This window comes from Lepisosteus platostomus, unplaced genomic scaffold, assembly GCF_059453375.1.
Source record: "Lepisosteus platostomus isolate fLepPlt1 unplaced genomic scaffold, fLepPlt1.hap1 Scaffold_63_H1, whole genome shotgun sequence".
Classification (NCBI taxonomy): Eukaryota; Metazoa; Chordata; class Actinopteri; order Semionotiformes; family Lepisosteidae; genus Lepisosteus; species Lepisosteus platostomus.
Window position 1 is genome coordinate 311,118 of NW_028291678.1, and position 23,883 is coordinate 335,000.

A 23,883-nucleotide genomic window follows, 5' to 3' on the forward strand; every position below is an offset into this window, starting at 1 on the left:
ATTTGTTGGTATTTAAGGAGTAAGAGTGCAGGTTTAAACCTGCGATCCAGTGTGTTGAAGAATTTCACAACACTACCTCTAGCACATATGGAAATAAATCCTCATAATGATTATTGCCCTGGGCATGTACCAAAAAATCAGTGAGCATATATATATATATCACTGGGTTGAAGCTAGAAACACAGAATAACTGCAAACACATCCTAAATACAGTGTTCCAGCACCTTTGACCTCATCCAGAACGTATCATTTCTTGAAAGGGATTGCTGTCCGAATGCACATCTGAATCCCAAACAGAATCTCTAGTAAAATACGATCATTTGTGAAACAGGCAAATGACTGTCTCAGGGGCCCATTTCTCATTGTCAGACACATGTATGCAATGCTTTCACTGTGCATTGAGCAATAGGGATCAAAAACACAGCAGGTAAGGTTAGAAGTCATGTTCTATGATCATTTCTTTCAGCATTAGGGACTAAATATACTAAACGTATGATGCTAAAATGTTATTTTTACATATATTAATGTAATAAATGTTTGCTTATGCTTTATAAACAAATCTAATTATAATAAAAGCTTAAGTTTTGTATTTATCTTGTACCATAGAACATGATTGTCTTTGTATTTCAAGCCCACAAAGTGTCCAAATGATGCACCTTTGACCTCATCCAGAACGTATCATTTCTTGAAAGGGATTGCTGTCCGAATGCACATCTGAATCCCAAACAGAATCTCTAGTAAAATACGATCATTTGTGAAACAGGCAAATGACTGTCTCAGGGGCCCATTTCTCATTGTCAGACACATGTATGCAATGCTTTCACTGTGCATTGAGCAATAGGGATCAAAAACAGAATGGAAACAGACATGGAAACCAACAAGGATGGGATTTGAACCCATGCGTGCAAAGCACAATGGACTAGCAATCCATCGCCTTAACCACTCAGCCACCTCGTCAACAAAACTGGGCTGTCCCAACTGGGTTGGCGCGCTCCAGATGATCTTTTTCTTTTTTTTCCCTCGTACTCGAGGGTCATTTTCCTGTTCCACATGCGATTTCAACATTTTCCTTGGGAGATGTCAAGCCAGCAAGCCACTGCTGTGGTTCAGTGGCCAGCGTGGAGTTCAGTGGCCCTGTTGTACACAGAAAGCACATTGAGCTCCTTGGACATGAAAAGTTCCAGATAAAAGCCATTTGTCATCCTTTCTCTTGGTGTCGATGTTGCTATTGTATGTAAAGGTGGCAACTTGCTCAGCGAGCAGGCGGAGCACACACCGAATGCAGATGTGTCTGAGTGGCGTGTCCAAGTGGCTGCAAAAGGACAGCACTCCCGGGGCGCTGTGGCTTAGTTGGTTAAAGCGCCTGTCTAGTAAACAGGAGACCCTGGGTCTGAATCCCAGTGGATAACCGCCTATGGCTAGACTTAATTAAATGCAAGTATTCATTTCCTGTCTTTAACACGACTTGTTTTTCTTAAAATGGATGCAACTTGCAAAACATGAAATACAAACCTTGCTAATCAGCGCTAGCAGCTGGCAAAAAAAAAAGAAGTCAGCAATGTTTTTTTTCTTTAACCTTAACCCTGCTAATGGAGAAGAGTTAAACGACCGAGTCTATGCAGCTTAAACGGTGCGCACGTCGGGTTCTTAGCTGAAAGGGTGGTAAATCACGCTCACCCCAGTCCTTAATCTTTTAAAGAGGATACAAAATTGAACCTAGTCGCCACATCACATACATCCTGTTCAATGATAAAAAGGTAACATAGGTAGACAAAGGTAGACAAAGTTCTATAAAATGTTAAATAACTTTTAAAAAAAGCATCTTGGTCTTACAGTACTGTACAAGGTGAATTAAACTGTCCCTGGTAATAAAAAGTAATTAGAAGCATCTCAGAAACTTTATCTCTAGAAACATTAGCTGTTTTATATCATGTAATTTAGTGTGATGTTGTCAGAATTCAAGGACATTATCACACACAGAAATTGGTTCAGTTAAATCTAAAAAACACAGCTAAACATGGGTTTAAATGTAACAGAAGTCTTACCTCTTGTCAAAAGATTTAATTCAAGAAGCGATGTAATAAATGATTGCTTATGCTTTATAAAGAAATCTAATTAAAATAAAAGCTTAAGTTTTGTATTTATCTTGTACCATAGAACATGATTTTCTTTGTATTTGAAGCCCACAAAGTGTCCAAATGATGCACTACATGATATAAGGAAGATTATCACATGCATATCGGTATTATCTTTCTTATGAAAATGCATTCCTTTCAAGAGTTGGGTTTTTCAGAGAATCAGAAAATGAGTTTGTCAGACATTACCGCTTTTGAAAAACATTTAAAGGTGGTCATTAAAATTTTGTACCACGACCAGGGTGATTGAAAATATTTTACAACGGGGCCCACACCACCTAATTCTAAAATACTTTTTGTTCTACTGCATGAAGAGCATTTTTATGGGGTTTTAAATATTAAAGCTTTTGTGGGGGCGGCATATTTTTGCACTAACTACCATGCGGCGTATAGCCACAAGAACGCACACGCCTGTGTTAAAGCTTGTAAAACCTGTTTAGATCCCCAGTGTTGCGAAATTGATGCAGAAATTCAGAATTGCCCGGCCTGTAAGGTCTTTTGTCGTAGCTCTCAATGTTTGGCGAGACACTTTCGGAATGCAGCGACGGGTGTTAGTAAGTGTGAGCGCAGGGTCTTTTGTGAGAAATGTGAGGTTTATAACCTCTCTAGTCACAAATGTAAAGAGAAACTGTGCTCGCATTGTAACAACGTGATCGACACCCCTGACACACATTTGTGCTACATACTGCCTTTGGACAACCCCAAAATTTCAAACAAGTACATTTTTTTTTACTTTGAATGCATGCAAGAAACGGGGACACACATACCAAATTACATCCATGCCCTTCATATTAACAATAAACGAAGCTGGGAATTTTATGGTGAAACTTGTCTAAAGGATTTTGTGTGTAAATTTATCGATAGACGTTTCAAAAACCATACATTCATATCGCACAATGGCAAGGGATATGACAATTACCTAGTAATCAGACAGTTGTAAGATGAAAAGATGGACGTTGAACTAATTAATCAGGGTGGTAAGATAATGTGTATGACCGTAAAAGCTCTGAACATCAGATTTATCGATTCTTTAAACTTTCTACCTATGAAATTAAGCAAACTGTCGGCCGCCATGGGGTTCCCCGGGGGTAAGGGTCATTTTCCACACTTGATGAACACTTCAGAAAACCAAAATTATGTCAGCCCGATGCCGCCGCCAGAACTTTACGGCGTTAACTACATGCTGCCGAGGGAGAAAGCCGAGTTTTTGGTTTGGTATGAAGAATGCAAGGGAAGTGTGTTTAACTTACAGAGAGAGTTGAAACGTTACTGCCAGTTGGATGTGGCAATTCTAAGAGAAGGCTGTGTCAGGTTTTGGGACGAGGTCATGAATATGACCAGACAGACACGCGTGACTGAGTCAGGGGCCGCCTGCGTTGTGTGCATCGACCCCTTTCAGTTTGTGACCATCGCTAGTGTCTGCATGGCCATGTTCAGACTTATGTTTTTACAGGAAGAGACGATAGCGTTGCTACCCCATGACAATTACCACCACCAGCAAAAACGATTTTCTACACCCAGCATTCAGTGGCTTATGTACATCGAACACACAGAGCCCGTTAAAATCCAACACGCGTTAACCACGGCCGGTGAGTTCAAGGTTGGTCAAAGCTGAAAGCTCAAAGCTGAAATAAATGTATAAAATTTGGCTTGCATCATAGCAGTTGAGCAATAAAGTCTGTCCTAATTAAAGAGTACCCAAAGTTTGAAAGTACAACATAGAATAAGAATAAGAGAAACGGCAAAACGATTTTGTGTCATCTTCCCCATTCACACTATTTTATGTGCCATTTTTTTGCTTATTCACATACTATTTTAATCAAAATAATATTAAGAAAGATCTGTGTGTATTCAGATAGTATTATTATTGTTCATACTTACTCGTCAAAAGAGGATATCTGAGATATTTGCGGATATACTTCTACGTTTGAAAAACGTGTCCAAAATGGTGACCAACGAATACTAGCAATGCATTGTGGTATATAACCGGAAAATATGCTGGGTTCGTATAATCAACGTCGAATTGCAACCGTAAAATCGACGACATGAATAAACGCATATATAACGTCGAAAACACATCTAACACAGTGCCTGAGGCTTTTTACTGTATGTATCGTGTGTGCCGCAACTAGGAGTATACGGCACTCTGCACAGTGTACGAAGTAAATTATTTTCGCAGTAATTAATTTATTATATTTACTATATTTATTATACACGTGTAAATAAATTGCTGCGAAAATAATTTACTTCGTACACTGTGCAGAGTGCCGTATACTCCTAGTTGCGGCACACACGATACATACAGTAAAAAGCCTCAGGCACTGTGTTAGATGTGTTTTCGACGTTATATATGCGTTTGTTAATGTCGTCAATTTTACGGTTGCAATTCGACGTTGAGGCGACGTATATATACGTATAGCCGTACGTTCGCCGTAAATATACGTATATTCGACGAATCAATGCCCACTGGGAACAAGCTCGCTTCTTTCTACCATGATGTCACCATGACCAAATCTGTCTTTAAACACCTTGCTCAGTCTCTAACGAGACTGTCAAAAATTGCTTTCGCCGATTGTATTGCAAACCGGCGGAAGCGGGGTATTGGGAAAAGTTTTCAACTAGCAATAATCACGCCTCGGCTAACCCTCACAGGCTACGATACTGCCACTGCGCAAAGCTGACGGTTGCCAGGCAACCGCGGGGATCCTATGGAAATCGTTATCAATCGTCTCATGGCATGTCGTTGCTGTAACGCTTCATATTTGTCGTCTTCTTCTAGCTTGAGGTTTTGAAGAATTTCATGACAGACAAGGGCTCCGTTGGGAACAAAGAAACCCGTTGATTCTTTTCAGCAGCAGAAATACAACCCTTTAAATACAAGATGACAGAACAATGACGAAGGGCATGCCGGGAGGAACTCATGCACTACAGAGGAAAGGGGGCGGGCACGTACAGTTCACATTCAAGCCACAAGTACTCTTCTCGGATGTTGCACAAACAAATCCTAACGTCTTGAAAGCATTGCGGGATGTTTGTGTCCCACTTCCCGTGGCTGCAGGATGACTGACACGAACGGACAAACACAATCTGTGGCGTTTAGCGTGACATAGTCTTGCAGGCATCGTGCTGTCTCACTGCAATACTATACCGCTGGAGGAAACAGTCCATCTGGCCATGAAACTCATTTGAACGTCTAGCTACAGCAACTAACAATATCATGATTTATTCAGGATGTGTGGAATCAGCACGTCCCGGAGATAGCTTCCGAAATCGTGAGCATTCTCTGGTGGTAGGGGCGTTCAAGATGGCGCTCAGGTGGGAGGTAAAGTTTAGTGGTTGAGGATTTTTTTTGAGTTTTTCATGACCTAAATGTTAATTTTTGCTTTTTTTGACTACAGAAAAATAAGGACTTAACACTACTTGTTTAAACTTCAGTTATAATTGAAAGAAAAAAAAACGATTTTTTTTAGGTTTAAGAATTTCGATATGAGTAACACTGGGAAAAGAAAAGAGAGTGCTGGGTCTTCGAAGGAGAAGTCTAAGAAACCTCAATCGTATATGTATAGCACTACAAGAAAATTGATGGCAACTAAAGGGAAAAGTGAAGCAGCTGGAGGGGACGTGGAAAGAGTGCTGGAGATGCGCTCGTACGCGAGCGCTCGCAGCCCAAGTGAGACTCAGCTGCCAGAGGAAGAGCCGGAGTCCCTGCCCAGCACACCTGTGAAAACCCCGGCAGCCAAGAGAGGAAGGGGCGACCTGACGCTGGAGGAGCTCCAGACCAACATCTTCAACATGATGGCACAGAGCATGGGTGAGCTGAAGGAAGTGATTTGATCTAATACAGTCGCAATCGAAAGTCTTAAAAAGTCCATGGACTGTGTGTTTAAAGAGGTTGAAGACTTAAAGTAGGCTGGGCAAACGATTTTTAAATTTTAAAAAAAATAAATAAATAATGAGATATAATGATGTTTTCCTGCTTAACTTAGACATTGCACGACTTTAAAACATATAAAAACAGGTTTCGAGAGTTAAAAACCACTTTTTATGCGCGAAAAATGGGTGATTTTTCTTCCTCGTGATCAGCTCAGAATCTTTGTGTACGCTGTAAGGTTTTTACTTCTTAATTAAACGTTTAAAATACACGAATTTCATAAAGACAACACACGTTTCGAAGAGAAAAAATCCCATTCTTTTCTCTTCCTGGTGTGTGAAACTGATCAGCAGGTCTTTTTTTCCCAATCAGAGGCTCTGAAAATAGCGTACCGCCCACTGCCCTCCGTCAGAGAGGGGCGCGGCACCGAGAGAGGGAGGAGGCGCGGAGCGCAGCAGTACAGAACGAACGTTCTACTGCCTGGAGCGCTTACGGCAGCGATCGCGTCTGCATTTATAACTTAGTTTTTAAAATTAATCAAGCAATATGAACCATCTCTTTTTACTTTTAAGTCACTTAATTATCATTAAACACAGCTTTCTCACCACCTAGACTACTTTTTGATACCATCCTTAGACAAAGCAGAAACGTCTTGTTCTGTCTAATGACATTACAAGTGGAAAGATTACAGATTTTAATCGTCTTTAATTTTGTTACGTTATACATTTTAGAAACGTTTCATCCATACAAACACCACAAAACTATTCTCGATTGTATTTCTGAATGGTATGTTACACTTAGTTCACTGTTTTAAATACATCTAATTAAGAAAGTTAGGTGTTAGCATAAACTATTAGCAATCAATATTAAATTTAGCACTGTAATAATTTGTTGCACTTTCCCCCGCATCTTGTAAAAATATATTTTCATTGTTCAAATATACATTAAATCTGACTATCATATAATAAGTTAAATACAAAACTAAAGAAAAAATAGGGTTAAATATAATTCAAAATATTTTGCTAACAATGTTAACTATTTATAAATAATAAATTGTATTAACTAAAGAGTAGGATGGCACAGTTGTTAGTATGCTTTTTGTTTTGTTTCTTTTTCATAAATACAACAGTAGTACCTGATGTCTCAGTGGCTTTCAAAATTAAATTTTGCATGCAAACCTGTGAACTAGAAAGATAACTAAGATATCCATCCATTTATAATGGTGGCAAAGTGGTTAGCATTGCTATCTTGGAGCACTGGGGTCCCAGGTCCCATCCTGTGTGTGTGGGGTTTGCATGTTCTCTCTGGGTTACATGGTTTTTCTCCATATGTGTGATATGACTCCCTCTTGCACTCCAAAACATACTGGTAAGTTAATTGGTTTATGGGAAAACTGGCCCTGGTGTGTGTGTGTTTGTGTCTGTCTGTCCTGTGATGGACTGGCGCTATGTCCAGGGTGTATTCTGCCTTGTGTCCGTTGCTTACTGGGATAGGCTCCAAATCCTCTGTACTGGATAAAGAGATTAGAAATGGATGGAAGTAAAGGCACTGTGTGGATTGAACTATACACAGTGTTAGAAACCCACTATGAAATGGCAGCATCTCACTGAGAATAAAATATTTTATAGTGCTGGCTTAAGTAAACAGCCTTTCCAACTCTCTTGCACATCAGTATCCATACCTAGTTATTTAAACAAATTGCCTCTAATTATAAACATCTTAATATGCTGGCTCTGTGGATCCGCATCAGCGATGTTTGCCCATTCCTTCAATTCATGTCCATCCAACACACAGTTCAATGCTAGCAACTACACAAAATCTAAAATACAATCCTCATTTCAGTATCTATGTAAACATACAGTCTGTTAACTTCATCATCTTCATCAAAAGTATGCCTAACCCCATTAGGAAGTGTTCTTGTTATCAGTGTATTCCTCAGCTATCCCAAAATTATCTTCTTACCAACATCTCTAGTTTTTTATCCTGCAATAACTCAGCCAACACTTAAATCTCGAAAAGCTGCTTGTGTTCATTTCTTTAAATCACAAATATCATGTGTAAATACTGTCCATATAATAATCTGCATTGTGGAATAATAGTTTATTTTAAAGGGAACTAGAGAAACTAAGAACTAGAGAAATCAAGAAAGGCTTTTTTTTCTAGAATTAATAAATGCACATCCTGTTCACTGGGGAAATTAAATCCACACTGAGCAATCTTCAATATGTTCAGAATATGACAGCGAGAATCCTATCAGGGATGCATTACACCTGTTTTCAAGTCCTTGCATTGGTTACCTATCAGGTTTTGAGTCAACTTCAAAATCCTCATCCTCATTCAGTACCTACAGTATATGGCTTATTATCTGTCTACTCCCCACCTTTGTCCGTCTGACTCTGGTCTTCTAGCTGTCCTCAAGAACATCTACATTCTGTGGGTGACAGGGTCTTCTCTAGCTGCACCCCAGAGCTCTCAATTTGTATTCCCAGTGATATCAGTCACGTACCCTGAGTGCATTTAAATCTAACCTCAGAACCTTTCTTTTCAGAAGACTTAGTGTCTGTATCTGCTTCATTTTCTAATTTTGGTAGCACCTCTAACTGCTTGTCTTTCTTATATGTATTTACTTTGTAATCTGTGGTCCTTTTATCTGTTTTTATATCTACTGTATTGCTTTGAGATGCCACTTTTAAAGGTGATATATAAAATAAAGTTTTTTATTATTGTTATAGAGAAACATGATCAGTTTTCCCTGGTCCAGATACTGTAAAAAGATCTAAAGCATACTAGTTTGTCACTCTTCTCATTCCCTTTGCTAAATAACTTTTCATATTAATCTGATCAATCTAACTGCCTGTTTTCTGTGCTTTCTCTATCCTGCTAGATTTGCAATTATTCTGAACATTTTCTTCTTGAAATAACTCATTTCTAAATACCTTTTTTCACTGTTAACATCTTGCAGCAAAGCTGCGACAAAATATACACTTAGCACAGTTCATCCTGCTACCAACATTGAATAACAAAATCTTAAGATTTCTATATTTATGTCTTTATTTAGTGGTTTCATTAGTGACAAAGGCTAAACTTTCTTGGAAAAATGTCTTTTATGTGTTGCAGAAAAAACTGACTTGCTTTAACAAAGTATGTTTACAAATCCTTTCACCTGGCAATCTACCTGAATGCCCAACTATCTGAGAAGCCCTCCATGAAACCATGGTTGCTATTAATTTATTTAGGGCTTATTGACAGAATTGCTGTTTTTTATGCATGCTAATTTTCTGATTCCTCACTCTGTTTCATGTTTATAGATAAGACTTTATTGATCGTGAAGGGAAATTGATGTACATGATGAACATGTTTGCATGTTCTTTTGTAACATACACCTTTTTGTGATTTTTTTTGTATATCTAAGCAAGTGTTCCTGCATCCCTCTTCTGCACTTTAGTCATGGCTTTTTTTCTGTTTGCTTATTTCAAAGCAACACCTGCTCCATTTCTAAAACTTTTTACTCATGTGCATTTTTGTATTTTTTACACCTCTAGCACTTTAACATCCTGAATTTTCATTTGCCTTAATTTGTAGAATGAACTTGAGTTTTAGCCTAAAGAAGTTTTCATTATCTTTTGTTTCTTGTCCTACAACTGTTATTATTGATCACCGAATTATTGTTCTTGACATGACTTCATTCAGCCTTTCCTGAACGTCTATGACAGGCAGAGAGAGTGCTGTTTCTGGTGCGATCTTTTGCAGCTGACATTTCACTGTTTTAAACGAACAAGAAATTAGATTGCTCATAGATCACTTATCCTATATAAACACAGCGTAATTGCCCTCCGAAAATCCTCTTTTTCTTGTTCGTTTTAGAGACCTTGATCGAAACTGATTTTAGATGTCAGAAAGGATTTCTTTTCTCTGTATTTCCTACATTGCTTTGTCGAGATTTTAACTTTATATTTAGGCTCAGATTTCAACTATAAATCGTACACTAATTAATAGCAGTAAATACTGATGTTTTGCTCCCTCTTACCACAAAAATATATATGTTTTGTAGCTGGGATGAACTTTATTTCGTACGCGTAGCTACTGCGATTTGGACACGAAGCGGTTAAAGATGGCGGCAAATCAGGCACCCAGAGAGGGGGGGGGGGGGGGCGTCGTCTCGCCTCCATAACTAAAATGCCAAATAGGAGTGGCTTAAGCGACATACACAGTCGTGTAACTGACAGTTTGAGGTAGCCTATCGTGTAAATTTCGCTTTGTTGCTGATAGGTTAAGCTTTCGAAACTCTGCCCCAAAGTCATGTGACTGATTTTTCGCCCTGTTTCGTTGGTTAAACGCAATGATCACAAGCACCACCATGGTAACTGGGATGTGTAGTTTTTAATTCCGTTTGAATTATAACTGTACGTACTGTCTTCGTATTTGGCCAGGGCTTTAAAGAGAAGGCGCGCCAAAAATTTTCGGTGCCGTCGTCTCCGCTTTAAAGGTACCCCCGTCGCGGAAGAATTCGATCTCGGGACGTTTGCCCAGCGTACTTAAAGAGTGAAGTAAAAGTTCTTAAACAAGTAAATACCAAACAAGAAAAGCATATTAAAGAACTTGAATTGAAAGTGAACGATGTAGATAGATACCGTCGATGATGGAATTTAAAATTATTTGGAGTTAAAAAGGAACGTGATAAGGACCTTGTTGCAACAGTGAAGGGTATCTGTAAAAGGACCCTGCCGGACCAGGAGGACGTAATATCGGCCATTGACTTTGTTCACAGGCTCGGGAGAGCGAACATGTCTGGGCAAGTGCGCCCCAGATCGATTATAATACAGTTCACCAAGAGGACGGCGAGGGACATGCTGTGGCAAGCGGCGAGGGGGAATGAGTATTTGAATGGGAACAAACTGAGGTTTGCAGAGGACCTGTCTGCCGCGGACAGGAGTACCAGGAACCAGCTGTGGCCCCAGGTTGAAGCTGCCAGAAGAGAGGGGAGGAGAGCCTACTTTGTGGGAGCGAGGGCCTTTGTGGACGGGAAGGAGATTTGCTCCCAGTGACTGCTCAGTTAATGATTATGTTTGGTTATATTTGTTATACCAGTATATACTAGTGTTTCTTTAGTGTTAGTTTGGAATGGTGTAGTTAAGTGTTAAGGACTGTTATAGTTCTGGTTCTTTGAAAAACTCAATAGTTTAGACAGTCTTAGAGTTAGTTATTTGCTTTTGTGTATGTCTTTTTCATGAATGCCAGAGGTACTCGAAATGTTGTTAAAAGAAAAACTGTGTGCTGAGTTTTATTTTTTACAGGAAACGCATGCATGTTGAAACTAAAGTTTATAAATAATTGAGAAATATTAAAGCAAGGAAAATATGATACGTGTAAAATATACAATTTGATCACATAATTACTTAATTACCTCTGGTAGTTAAATGCTTTTTTCTGCTGCGTTTTTTTTCTCTTGTACATGACTCTGATCCTCTTGTTGTATTTGTATTTGTAAATTCTGTTTAATAAAAAAAAAATTGAAAAAAGCATTCTCTGGTGGTGTCCTGCAGGCTTCCTGTGGGTGTGCGTTGGTGGTATAGTGGTGAGCATAGCTGCCTTCCAAGCAGTTGACCCGGGTTCGATTCCCGGCCAACGCAGTGGCGAATGTTTTCAAATGCTGTCATGAGCCTTGGATTGTGACTAGCAAAGTGAAGCCTTTTGAAAGAGCTAAAGCACTGAAAAACGGAATTGAAGGAGAATCTTACAGGGGATTCTGAGCGGTGTCTGCAAACACGCAGTCCGATACAGGTGCTGAAAGCTTGAGCTACTCTCAATGTCATGCTGCTTTTCCCCGGAGTAAATCTGTTACATTGAAAGAATGCTTCTCGCAGGTTCAAAAAGGGACCCTTGTTAATTGGAGAAATCAATGATTTTGAATGAATTCTGTATGCGTTAAAAGACAGCTATACACAGAAAACATGCAGGACACAGCTCATGATGTTTCCCGAGCTGAAACACAGTGCGTTTTTTCAAGCTATCTGACAAAGCCCGCCCACTGAAAACTGCGGCAGATCGTGTAAAGACGTTCAACTTTGTAACTACTGCACGCACAGGAAGCAGAATAAATTCCTCTTTTCAAACTGTCAAAGGTTTGCTTTACGAACGCCGCAGGACATCGCACAATCTCTTTTGAACAGGGACAAACGATTTCTTATGGGGCGCAGTAAGTACTGTTACTGTCACTGCTCGATACCGACGTTGGCCTACTATACCATGTTCAGCCACTGCTAGAAAATGTACGGCTCTAGCACCGGAGCAAACAACAGGAGGGCCGACGTCGAACAGGCATACGTGTCAGTCATGGAGACCGATGAGAATGGGATTCGAACCCATGCCTGCAGAGCACAATGGATTAGCAGTCCATCACCTTAACCACTCAGCCACCTTGTCGACAAAACTGGGCTGTCCGGACATGGGTTGGCGCGCTCCAGATGATCTTTTTCTTTTTTTCCCCACGTACTCGAGGGTCATTTTCCTGTTCCACATGTGATTTCAACATTTTCCTTGGGAGATGTCAAGCCAGCAAGCCACTGCTGTGGTTCAGTGGCCAATGTGGAGTTCAGTGGCCCTGTTGTACACAGAAAGCACATTGAGCTCCTTGGACATGAAAAGTTCCAGATAAAAGCCATTTGTCATCCTTTCTCTTGGTGTCGATGTTGCTATTGTATGTAAAGGTGGCAACTTGCTCAGCGAGCAGGCGGAGCACACACCGAATGCAGATGTGTCTGAGTGGTGTGTCCAAGTGGCTGCAAAAGGACAGCACTCCTGGGGCACCGTGGCTTAGTTGGTTAAAGCGCCTGTCTAGTAAACAGGAGATCCTGGGTTCGAATCCCAGCGGTGCCTTCTTTGTGTCTTCTCGAACGGAACTGGTCCTTACAGACAACCGCCTACGGCTAGACTTAATTAAATGCAAGTATTCATTTCCTGTCTTTAACACGACTTGTTTTTCTTAAAATGGATGCAACTTGCAAAACATGAAATACAAACCTTGCTAATCAGCGCTAGCAGCTGGCAAAAAAAAAAGAAGTCAGCAATGTTTTTTTTCTTTAACCTTAACCCTCCTAATGGAGAAGAGTTAAACGACCAAGTCTATGCAGCTTAAACGGTGCGCACGTCGGGTTCTTAGCTGATAGGGTGGTAAATCACGCTCACCCCAGTCCTTAATCTTTAAAAGAGGATACAAAATTGAACCTAGTCGCCACATCACATACATCCTGTTAAATGATAAAAAGGTAACATCTATCCTCGCTCCAGAGTAAATCTCACGTTGAGGGCATCTTTTTTTTCACTTTACCGTGAGTCAGGCTCGGCTGCACAGAGGAGAGAGCAGAGCAATGAGATCACAGGGACAGGGGAGTCACACTCTGGCGGTTTGAATACGCGGAAGATCACTGAGGGATCCACAGTATGTGGACCCTCCGTTCGCCATCAGTCCACACTCCGGACTCTGAATCCTGCCATCCGAGTTAAGATCTCGGCGGAACCTGAGGCGCAGTTCCTTCTTAAAACGTAATCTGGTGAGCATTTCTAGAATCGCACTTGTATAGATGCAGCCTTTAATGTGTTGCTAGGTTAAAATTGATGACTTCTTGTATTTCAGTAGGCAACTGCCCTCTTGATTTTGGATTGAATTTCTTTATTACAGGGGCGCTTTTATGAAGACAGAGTCATGTTCAGGTACTTTGCTTGATGGAGGAAGCTCATTTCGGACTCTGTGATCTGCTCACCTGGAAAGGTCTGCTGTACTACTACAAGAGAGAAGTAGGGTCTGGAAGAAGGGACAATTTTATGATGCTTTGGAAGATAATGTTTTTTTTTTCTTATACTGAAAATGAAAAGTAGTTGTTTCTATATGGACTCAGTCTTTGGAATTTGTATATTTATACATTTCAGTGAACCCTCAGCCATTCCTTCTGTATTGTAATTCAATTTCTCTTTTAAAATTCCTTCCCCACTTCTAGGACCTGCAGTTGCTGAACTCCACAATGGCTTCTATTGGAAAGTCTGTGACTGAGACCATTATTTATTTTGGAGCAATGAGCAATTCTTATATGAATGCAATAAAATCATTATGCTCAAACTATGAGAGAGAATTTTAAGGATAATTTAAGAAATCAGTCTTAGCTTGTTTCTATACACAGATGGTATTATTTTTTTTCAAAGGAAACCCGCGAGGATTCCCCTGGTGTGCAAGATGTGCCTGAATACTTTTGATCAGCTTCCTGCTCACTTCAAGAGGGCGTGTATGAAGCACGCCACGGCAGAAGAGATCAGGTGGCCTCTCAACAGGTGAGGGAGGACATGATGAATCACCTGAAGAACGGGGTCATCGTGGATTACCACAGAATAGAGATCAAAGGACACTTTGTGGGCTTGAAATACAAAGAAAATCATGTTCTATGGGACAAGATAAATACAAAACTTAAGCTTTTATTTTAATTAGATTTATTTATAAAGCATAAGCAATCATTTATTACATTAATATATGTGAAAATAACATTTTAGTATCATACGTTTAGTATATTTAGTCCCTAATGCTGAAAGAAATGATCATAGAACATGACATCTAACCTTACCTGCTGTGTTTTTAATCCCTATTGCTCAATGCACGGTGAAAGCATTGCATACATATGTCTGACAATGAGGAATGGGCCCCTGAGACAGTCATTTGCCTGTTTCACAAATGATCGTATTTTACTAGAGATTCTGTTTGGGATTCAGATGTGCATTCGGACAGCAATCCCTTTCAAGAAATGATACGTTCTGGATGAGGTCAAAGGTGCTGGAACACTGTATTTAGGATGTGTTTGCAGAGACTGTGTGTCTCCTGCTTCAACGCAGTGAGAAATAGATGTGCTCCTGTAATTCATTGGTACATGCCCAGGGCAGTAAGCAGTCTGAGGATTTATTTCCAGACGGCATAGAGCAGTGAAGCAGTGAAGTAGTGCAACACACTGGATCATTATATTATTAGAATCTATTCTACTTAAATTATTACATTATACACAATTTGAGTTCATTTTAAAAAGTAAAAGGTAATGAAAGGAATGCATTTTCGTAAGAAAGATAATACCGATATGCATGTGATAATCTTCCTTATATCATGTAGTGCGTCATTTGGACACTTTGTGGGATTGAAATACAAAGAAAATCATGTTCTATGGTACAAGATAAATACAAAACTTAAGCTTTTATTTTAATTAGATTTGTTTATAAAGCATAAGCAATCATTTATTATATTAATATATGTGTATAGCGGCGAGGCTTATTAATAAGGCAGAATTAAGTGTTCTGAGCCTTCCCAAATGAGGCCCCATTTCTCTGTTCATCTCTGTGGTGCAGCCACAGAGAAACTGTTCTGCAGGGTGATTTAAGGTCCTAGGACAGCTCCCAAAGGGGGATGCACTTAGCTAAGCCTGGCTATCATGATCAATGGTCATCCATTGGCGCCTATCTGTCTAGGGAGTGCCAGTTGGACATCTGGACTGCATTACTAAGTGTCAGGACTAAGTGACTCATATCTCACCTTGATCAATCAATCAGGGACTGGTAGGGCCGAGTAACCCACGTGGGACTCTGATGCCCATGGAACTTTCAGCCAATCAATGAGCTGAAGTTCCTCCAGGTAAAAACAGGCAACACAGAGAGCCTGTGAGATTCAGTAAGATTCAGAAGGGAGGATTCAGAGGATTCTGTGGACAATTCTAAAGGGAATTCAAAGGAGAATTCCAGGGCAGGACGGCCCAGGAGCAGAAGGCTCCCAAGGGCAGGACATTCTCGCAGCGCGCCTCCTGACCATCCTGAGACTCAGCCCGGACAACCACGGAACGGCCAGTGTGTACGAGTGCCAGAACTTTCCTTTGTTCTAAGAGTCTAGAGCGGAGGTTGCCAGAGAATAACCAGAGGATCCACCCGAGGTTAGCACCAGCAGCAGGCCTCGTGAACAGGTCGGAACTGTGGACAGCTGAATCACTATTCAGAACTAGCTCTTCATCAGAAACGAACCGGTCCTCTTCCTGACTTGCTGGGACCCACAGTCATCTTTTCTCCTGTGCACAAACTTTGCTAGTTAAAGCCAACAGTGAGCATCAGCAGTGCAGCGTCGCAAGCCGCACAGCACAGCCTGGCACGGAGCCAGAGAGCGCGGATTGGACAGCAACAGCCTGCAACTGTTTCTTTGTGCCCGCAGGAAGATCTGAATCCCCAAAGATTGGATGAGTATTCAACTTCAATGCATTACAGCTCGAGAATTCAATTGTTATCCCAACCAGTTGATATCAATTTAATTCCTAAGAGTTATGTACTTGTTTGAGTATCTAATGTAGAAGTTATAACCAAGTTCATTAACGAAACGGTCTTAATGAATGATATACTGAACGTATGTCCTCTTGATATGTGTAACACTTCGTAACTGACTGAATATATATCTTTTGTATTCTGATAACCCTCTTGATAAGATCTGTTAGGTTTACATGCATATTTTATGTATTAATAAATGTATCCTCGTGTATTAGTACCTGTGTGTGCGCGTTGTTTGAGTTATGTCACATGGTTGGATTCTAAAGCTATCAAAAGAATCAACTTTGTGATTTACTGCTACAATTAATAATTGTCTCAGTAAATGCCCAAACCCTACAGAACTGGTGCCTTCAGAGACCCCCTACATTTAATTTTGCTATGGCAACATTACATATTTGGCGTCCCTGAGCCGGTTTTCTTACATGTGAAAATAACATTTTAGCATCATATTATTACATACAGGTCTCTAGCTTCAACACAGTGATATATATATATACTCAGTGATTTATTGGTACATGCCCAGGTCAATAATCAGAATGAGGATTTATTTCCAGACGGGCTACAGGTAGTGTTGTGAAATACTTCAACACACTGGATCGCAGATTTAGACCCCCTGCACTCTTACTCCTTAAAAACCAAAGAAATGAAGATATGTAGCAATTACATTGCAACAGGGCTGACAGTGACTTAATGCTTATACTAGTGGACTTCTGGTACCTTTAGGGTACGGTGTTCCCTGAAGGGCTCTCAAACCCCGCATTTCAGATGCCTAGCTGTTTCGCTGATGTGTTGCACCTCAGAATCACTTTTAAACCTTACCTCTGGTATCTTTAATCCCTATTGCTCAACGCATGGTGAAAGTATTGCATAAATGTGTCTGAAAATGAGCAATGGGCACCTGAGAGACTCATTTGCCTGTTTCACAAATGATCATATTTGACTAGAGATTCTGTTTGGGATTCAGTTGTGCATTCTGACAGCAATCGCTTTCAAAAAACGATACATTCTGGATGAGGTCAAGGTGCAGGAACACTGTATTTAGGATGTGTTTGCACTTATTCTGTGTCTCTAGCTTCAACACAGCGATATATGTATATGCTCACTGATTTTTTGGTACATGCCCAGGGCAATAATCATTATGAGGATTTATTTCCATATGTGCTAGAGGTAGTGTTGTGAAATTCTTCAACACACTGGATCGCAGGTTTAAACCCCCTGCACTCTTACTCCTTAAATACCAACAAATGCAGATATGTAGCAATCATATTGTAGCGGACACTCATTTGCCTGTTTCACAAATGATCATATTTTACTAGAGATTCTGTTTGGGATACGGATGTGCATTCTGACAACAATCTCTTTCAAAAAATGATTTTACCTTATCGCAGCTTTGCCCTTCTTGCCTCTTTGGAAAATATCTCCATCTTGTGGTCGTTGTTGGTAATGTCTAGACAATATCTCCATCTTGTGGTCGTTGTTGGTAATGTCTAGACAACATCTCCATCTTGTGGTCGTTGTTGGTAATGTCTTCTTATGCCCTTTTTTATTTTAATTCTCTATTAGTTGATTCTAGTATCTCTACAATGGAGCTGAAAATTTTCCAGAAAGTGGTTGCAAGCCCGATATCATGCGAAGAAACTTCAGGATTCGGGGATCAGTCAATGGATTTTCTTCAAAGTTGGATTTTTGCACTCTGTGGACCAAGAGATGTTGTTCTATAATGTTTTTTTTTTTTCAAATTTAAAAATATCATTTTTTCATGGAGCTTTGAATGGGATGGATTCACCCTCCTTTAGCCAGGACAGAGCTCCAGGAGCCTGGGTAGGATTCTAGCTTTCTCCCCTTGCAGGCACCTGGCACAGAAGACAATATTTTTTTCCTTAAAATCTTTTTTTTTGTGTGTTCCTTGTTGTTCCAAACTTAATTTTAATCACTTTTAATTAGAGATTTTATTAAAAATAGTGCAATAAATGACTAATTTCACAAAAATTAATGTAATATAAAACGGATGTTTTCAACTTTATTGTAGTGTTTTAGAAACTAATATGTCTTCAAAAATGGTTGTTTTTCACTCCTATGAATGAAAACTGTTGTTATATGATGTTTTTTTTTTCAAATTTTAAATGATCATTTTTTCATGGAGCTTTGAAGGGGATGGATTCACCCTCCTTTAGCCAGGACAGAACTCCAGGAGCCTGGGTAGGATTCTAGCTTTCTCCCCTTGCAGGCACCTGGCACAGAAGACATCATTTTTTTCCTTAAAATCTTTTTTTTTTGTGTTCCTTGTTGCTCCAAACTTAATTCTATTCACTTTTAATTAGAGATTATATTAAAAATAGTGCAATAAATGAGTAATTTCACTAAAAATACTAAAAGTAATATAAAACGGATGTTTTTAACTTTATTGTAGTGTTTTAGAAACTAATATGTCTTCAAAAATGGTTATTTTTCACTCCTAGGAATGAAAGCTGTTGTTAAATGATGTTTATTTTCAAATTTTGAAAAAGCAAAGGATTCTAGCTTTCTCCCCTTGCAGGCATCGGACACAGAGAACCTCATGGTTTTCCTAAAAATCATTTTTTATGTTCCCTGGTGTTCCAAACTTAGTTTTAATCAATTTTAATTTGTTATGTTACAAACAGGGTAATACAGTCTTAATTGGACTATAACTAATGTCATATTGTCTGCTACAAAACTGATATTTTCAGCTCTATTGTAGAGATTCTAGAATCAACTAATAAAGAATTGAAATAAAAAAGGGCATAAGAAGACATTACCAACAACGACCACATGATGGAGATATTGTCTAGACATTACCAACAACGACCACAAGATGGAGATATTGTCTAAACATTACCAACAACGACCACAAGATGGAGATATTTTCCAAAGAGGCAAGAGGGGCAAAGCTGCGATAAGGTAAAATCATTTTTTGAAAGAGATTGTTGTCAGAATGCACATCCGTATCCCAAACAGAATCTCTAGTAAAATATGATCATTTGTGAAACAGGCAAATGAGTGTCCGCTACAATATGATTGCCACATATCTGCATTTGTTGGTATTTAAGGAGTAAGAGTGCAGGTTTAAACCTGCGATCCAGTGTGTTGAAGAATTTCACAACACTACCTCTAGCACATATGGAAATAAATCCTCATAATGATTATTGCCCTGGGCATGTACCAAAAAATCAGTGAGCATATATATATATATCACTGGGTTGAAGCTAGAAACACAGAATAACTGCAAACACATCCTAAATACAGTGTTCCAGCACCTTTGACCTCATCCAGAACGTATCATTTCTTGAAAGGGATTGCTGTCCGAATGCACATCTGAATCCCAAACAGAATCTCTAGTAAAATACGATCATTTGTGAAACAGGCAAATGACTGTCTCAGGGGCCCATTTCTCATTGTCAGACACATGTATGCAATGCTTTCACTGTGCATTGAGCAATAGGGATCAAAAACACAGCAGGTAAGGTTAGAAGTCATGTTCTATGATCATTTCTTTCAGCATTAGGGACTAAATATACTAAACGTATGATGCTAAAATGTTATTTTTACATATATTAATGTAATAAATGTTTGCTTATGCTTTATAAACAAATCTAATTATAATAAAAGCTTAAGTTTTGTATTTATCTTGTACCATAGAACATGATTGTCTTTGTATTTCAAGCCCACAAAGTGTCCAAATGATGCACCTTTGACCTCATCCAGAACGTATCATTTCTTGAAAGGGATTGCTGTCCGAATGCACATCTGAATCCCAAACAGAATCTCTAGTAAAATACGATCATTTGTGAAACAGGCAAATGACTGTCTCAGGGGCCCATTTCTCATTGTCAGACACATGTATGCAATGCTTTCACTGTGCATTGAGCAATAGGGATCAAAAACAGAATGGAAACAGACATGGAAACCAACAAGGATGGGATTTGAACCCATGCGTGCAAAGCACAATGGACTAGCAATCCATCGCCTTAACCACTCAGCCACCTCGTCAACAAAACTGGGCTGTCCCAACTGGGTTGGCGCGCTCCAGATGATCTTTTTCTTTTTTTTCCCTCGTACTCGAGGGTCATTTTCCTGTTCCACATGCGATTTCAACATTTTCCTTGGGAGATGTCAAGCCAGCAAGCCACTGCTGTGGTTCAGTGGCCAGCGTGGAGTTCAGTGGCCCTGTTGTACACAGAAAGCACATTGAGCTCCTTGGACATGAAAAGTTCCAGATAAAAGCCATTTGTCATCCTTTCTCTTGGTGTCGATGTTGCTATTGTATGTAAAGGTGGCAACTTGCTCAGCGAGCAGGCGGAGCACACACCGAATGCAGATGTGTCTGAGTGGCGTGTCCAAGTGGCTGCAAAAGGACAGCACTCCCGGGGCGCTGTGGCTTAGTTGGTTAAAGCGCCTGTCTAGTAAACAGGAGACCCTGGGTCTGAATCCCAGTGGATAACCGCCTATGGCTAGACTTAATTAAATGCAAGTATTCATTTCCTGTCTTTAACACGACTTGTTTTTCTTAAAATGGATGCAACTTGCAAAACATGAAATACAAACCTTGCTAATCAGCGCTAGCAGCTGGCAAAAAAAAAAGAAGTCAGCAATGTTTTTTTTCTTTAACCTTAACCCTGCTAATGGAGAAGAGTTAAACGACCGAGTCTATGCAGCTTAAACGGTGCGCACGTCGGGTTCTTAGCTGAAAGGGTGGTAAATCACGCTCACCCCAGTCCTTAATCTTTTAAAGAGGATACAAAATTGAACCTAGTCGCCACATCACATACATCCTGTTCAATGATAAAAAGGTAACATCTATCCTCGCTCCAGAGTAAATCTCACGTTGAGGGCATATTTTTTTTTCACTTTACCGTGAATCGGGCTCGGCTGCACAGAGGAGAGAGCAGAGCAATGAGGTCACGGGGACAGGGGAGTCACACGCTGGCGGTTTGAATACGCGGAAGATCACTGAGGGATCCACAGTATATGGACCCTCCGTGCGCAATCAGTCCGCACTCCGGACTCTGAATCCTGCCATCCGAGTTAAGATCTCGGCAGAACCTGAAGCGCAGTTCCTTCTTAAAACGTAATCTGGTGAGCATTTCTAGAATCGTACTTGTATAGATGCAGCCTTTAATGTGTTGCTAGGTTAAAATTGATGACTTCTTGTATTTCAGTAGGCAACTGCCCTCTTGATTTCAGATTGAATTTCTTTATTACAGGGGCGCTTTTATGATGACAGAGTCATGTTCAGGTACTTTGCTTGATGGAGGAAGCTCATTTCGGACTCTGTGATCTGCTCACCTGGAAAGGTCTGCTGTACTACTACAAGAGAGAAGTAGAGTCTGGAAGAAGGGACAATTTTATGATGCTTTGGAAGGTAGTTTTTTTTTTCTTTGAAATCGAAATGAATCAGAATATCAGAGCAAAAGACAAACTCTTGGTTTGGTTTAAAGAGATATGGTTTTAAAACAGACAAAATGTAGAAAACAGGTGTTTCTCACTTTTGGAAAAGAATGGACCGGGGGTATTTTACTAGTTGCAGTGCTGAGCTCACCGGGTTGCAGTCCTGCAGTGTTGCACCAGGGTCAGTGGTGCAATGGATAACACGTCTGACTACGGATCAGGAGATTGTAGGTTCGACTTCTGCCTGGCTCGGGTCGTTTTTAAACGCATCAGGCTACTCCCTAAGTAGCCTGTGCTACTTACTGTATTGTAATCGTACCCAGTAAGAGATTTCCTTCATGTAAATGAACTGCACCTGACAGCTTTAGAAAAACACCTGGGCTCAGTACGGTGCTGAGAGCTCAGCGTTGCTGTTGTTCTAATTAGCACGCACTGCATCGGCTATGAACCCGAACTTTTCAATTATTCCGATCAGTAAGTCAACACGTAGTCCACATGAAAGGTAGAAATATTCTCTTGTCTGTCTCTTGTTTGTATAGAACTGAATGTCCCTGACAATGTACTGTTAGTTTTAATTGAAGAACGGCATTTGTGTTCAAATATACCAGACAAGTTTACGTAACTGCTCATGCGACACTCAGTTGTAATTAGTCAAGAAATAAAGTCGAACAAAAGCTGCGGGTTTGATTCTGAACGTATGAGATTGCAGCGCCTTTTACTGCCATTGACAAATGATAGAGATTCGAAGAGAGATCCTTCAGACCAGCAAGCAAACCCACGGCTATTTCGGTTTTCTATCTAGGCAACGTTGGTGTCTGCGATAGCATACATGAAAGCGTGATGCAATTTCTGTGGCTACATTTGTTGCACATCATGCACAGTAAGAGTGTTTCTAACACCAAATAAAAAGTCAACAATTAGCGATCACGCCTTCTCCTCAGTTAACCCACTGAAACCCTTGCTGTTAACAGTTCTTTAATGCGTGCTTTACGAGCACCTACATATCGTGTCGGTTCTTTCAGCTTTATTCATTAGGTTTTCAAAGGCATAAGTAGAGCACCAGAGGTGCGAACGCAGAATGTGTGGTAATCTGAAGAACTGCTTTCCATGGCAGCGGGTCCAAGCGATTTAGCATTTTTATAGTACCGGGAAAGGAGAAGCGGCACTTTGCCTTTGCCGCGCAGGCACAAGGCGACGTGCGGCAGACGCCGGAGTCGGCAAGTTCCGAACCTGCGCGGGGAAGCCCCAACGCATTTCGAGTCCATCGCCTTAACCACTCGGCCATGACAAAAGCGAGCTCGCTGCCGCCGCATTCCTCCTATAATCTAACACGGAGTGCGAAGTCGCTGCGGAAACCTTTTTAAAGTCGCTCTCCGTTAAAAAAAAAAATACCTTTCACAAGATTCGTGCCGGCAGACAGACATGCCTCAGAGGGTTTAAGGCTGGCTTCACGTTCAAATGATGAAGTCCCCCAGTCCGGATGTCAAAATGCAACTTTGGCAGACAGAAAAAACATCAACAAACCACAAATGTGGAAAAGGATTTTACAAGCTGCACCACACTGCACTTTCCAAAGCATTTACATTCGTGTTAGACGCAGGAATTGCCTTTGATTTGCGCGCTTACGAACGCCATGGAAAACGAAACAAAACTAAAGCCCTCAGCTCCTGCACTTGATTATAATGCCGTTACGTGTCGAAGCAGGAATTTACGTCATCCTACCACTGCAACACGGGGAATAGAGGGAAATGAGAACAATCTACGAATTGTCTCTAAACAGTCCCTACAGTTGTAAGACGCCTGGAAGCGTGCACCCCCATCATTAATCTTTGCGCATCTGTGCAAGGTAAACTCTGGAGCAGTCTCTGAAACGGCTCAAAGGAAACACGTGATTGATTCCATGTGCATCTGGGGTTCATTTCTTATTTACATTTAATTCAAGGGAAAGGCTTGGGTCAGTTTCAGACGGCCTCCAACAGCGAGATTCAAGCGTCCCACCTTCAGCCCAATCTGCGCCGCCAGAACGCCAATGGCTCCTCTGGTCTCCGGGGTGCAGTTGTGACTCCGTAACCTAAAGTGTTGGTGGCAGACAAATGGAGACTAACAGTTGATGTCCTAGGACATGACTACATTGTGACA

The 23,883-nt window shown here is 40.4% G+C and overlaps 3 non-coding genes across 3 annotated transcripts; 2 read left to right on the top strand and 1 right to left on the bottom strand.

Moving 5' to 3' along the window:
- Window positions 1-4,672: 4,672 nt before the first annotated feature.
- On the bottom strand, window positions 4,673-4,814 carry LOC148632289 (U4 spliceosomal RNA). Its single transcript, XR_015934395.1, has one exon. It is a non-coding gene; the product is annotated as a U4 spliceosomal RNA (small nuclear RNA).
- A 6,750-nt stretch (window positions 4,815-11,564) lies between these two features.
- trnag-ucc (transfer RNA glycine (anticodon UCC)) lies at window positions 11,565-11,636 on the top strand. The gene has a single exon. It is a non-coding gene; the product is annotated as a tRNA-Gly (tRNA).
- A 1,172-nt stretch (window positions 11,637-12,808) lies between these two features.
- Window positions 12,809-12,882, top strand: trnat-agu (transfer RNA threonine (anticodon AGU)). The gene has a single exon. It is a non-coding gene; the product is annotated as a tRNA-Thr (tRNA).
- Window positions 12,883-23,883: the final 11,001 nt, after the last annotated feature.